The sequence below is a fragment of the Propithecus coquereli genome, unplaced genomic scaffold (assembly GCF_000956105.1).
Source record: "Propithecus coquereli isolate 6110/MARCELLA unplaced genomic scaffold, Pcoq_1.0 Scaffold60, whole genome shotgun sequence".
Lineage (NCBI taxonomy): Eukaryota > Metazoa > Chordata > Mammalia > Primates > Indriidae > Propithecus > Propithecus coquereli.
Window position 1 is genome coordinate 2,581,026 of NW_012151952.1, and position 2,304 is coordinate 2,583,329.

The following is a 2,304-nucleotide window of genomic DNA, read 5'->3' on the forward strand; positions in this document are numbered from 1 at the left end:
TAGCCCCTCGTCTGGCCCCCATCCTGACCTGGGCTTCCCAGCTGGTGAATCACACACTCTATGTACACTTGCAGCCGGGCATGAGCCTGGAGGGCCCGGCTCAGCCCCAGTCCAGCACCGTGCAGGCCACGTTTGAGGTTCTTGATTTCATCACACACTTATATACTGGCGCCGAAGTCCACAGGGTCCTGGACGTCAGAATCCTGCTGACCAATATCCGAACCAAGAGCGCTTTTCTCCCTCCCCAACCCACCTCAGTCCAGAATCTCGCCCACCCGCCGGAAGTGGTGCTGACAGACTTCCAGACTCTGGATGGAAGCCAGTACAACCTGGTCGAACAACAGCTAGAGCGTTATGCCACCAGCTGTTGCAGCTGTTGTCTGCAACTGGCTTCCTTCCGTGTTGCTATACCCGGATTATGGGACTGGAGAGCTGCCCATGGAGCCCATGGATGTCCCATTATTCTCCACGATCAGTCCCGCTTCCCCCGTGGCCAGGTCTGCAATGCAGCCGGTGTGTGGCTACTAATGCAGGCTATGGGTGGCACGTTTGACCGCTTGCATGATGCCCACAAGGTGTTGCTCAGTGTCACATGCATCCTGGCCCAGGAGCAGCTTGTGGTGGGAATAGCAGACAAAGATCTGTTGAAGAGCAAGGTGCTCCCTGAGCTGCTCCAACCTTATGCAGAATGCGTGGAACACCTGAGTGAGTTCCTGGTGGATATCAAGCCCTCCTTGACTTTTGATATCATCCCCCTGCTGGACCCCTATGGGCCCACTGGCTCTGACTCCTCCCTGGAGTTCCTGGTGGTCAGCGAAGAGACCTGTCGTGGGGGGATGGCCATCAACCGCTTCCGCCTTGAGAATGGCCTGGAGGAGCACGCCTCGTACCAGGTCCAGCTGCTGCAGGACCTGAGCCACAAGGAAAATGAAGAGGACAAAGTCAGCTCCTCCAGCTTCCGCCAGCAAATGCTGGGAAAACTGCTTCGGCCTCCACACAGGCCAGAGCTCCCCTCTACATGATAGGGCTGACCGGCACCAGCGGTTCAGTAGCTAAGTGGCTGAAGGACCTAGGGGCATTTGTCATCGACAGTGACCAGCTGGGCCATAGGGCCTATGCCCCAGGTGGCCCTGCTTACCAGCCTGTGGCGGAGGCCTTTGGAACAGATATTCTCCATAAAGACGGCATCATCAACAGGAAGGTGCTAGGCAGCTGGGTGTTTGGGAACAAGAAGCAGCTGAAGATTCTCACAGACATTACGTGGCCAGTTATCGCTCAGCTGGCCCGAGAGGAGATGGATCGGGCTGTGACTGAGGGGACTGAGGCTGTACGGCGCATCGTGGAGAGGGACGGTCTGAGTGAAGCTGCAGCTCAAAGCCACCTGCAGAGCCAGATGAGTGGGCAGCAGCTTGAGGACCAGAGCCACGTGGTGCTGAGCACCCTGTGGGAGCCACATTTCACCCAGCGTCAAGTGGAGAAAGCTTGGGCCCTCCTGCAGGAGCGCATGCCCAAGACTCATCAGGCTGTTGACTGAAAATGAGTTCTCCGTGGGCACACACTTGCTCCTAGAGCTGCTGAGATCCAGGGGTGAGGAGAATTGGGGGCCTTGGTGCTCACCCTGGCTCAGGCCTAGAGGTCTCCAGGCTAAGCTGTGCAGGACATGGCTGGGCCTGGTGGACACAGGCAACCTACTGAGCATGTTGGGGTTTGGCCAGCACCAAGGATGTGGCTGGTGTGGAGCAGGCCCCTCTGGGCTTCCGTCCTCACTCTTGCCTGGGGGCGCCTGATACCCACAGCTGACTAGAGTCAGGGCAAACACTGAACTTGTAACATAATTAAAGGTGAACGTTTCCAAAAAAAAAAAATAAATAAAGTTAGAGAAAGCTCTGTGATGGAGACGTTAAAATTGTGTTTTGAGGAATGGGTACGATTTGAAGATGTGAAATTGGGGGCAGAACAGCTGGACAGGGTGGGAAAAGCATGAGCAGCCAATGTTCAATGTCTTCTCTTATTCTTAAAATATGATTTGACTCTGAAGCAGCAATATCTTATTGGTCCACAAGGTGGTGGGGTAGCCCTATGCTTTTCTACATTTAACTACAAATAATAAAATACTCATTTTACATACACTAGACAAGAGGTTTTTTTCCTCTGTTGAAAATGAGGAAACAGTTAAAAAATGATTGTAGCAATTGTGATGAGGAATTTCAGAGACATTTTTTCTTTTGTTGTGATACTCATATTTATATAATCTAGGAGAAATTTATATTCAAGATATAACTTGAGGCCGGGCGCAGTGGCTCA

General features: G+C 53.0%; 1 pseudogene; it reads left to right on the forward strand.

Moving 5' to 3' along the window:
* LOC105822289 overlaps nt 1-1,534 on the forward strand; it is a 64,848-nt pseudogene extending 63,314 nt beyond the window's left edge.
* Nucleotides 1,535-2,304: the final 770 nt, after the last annotated feature.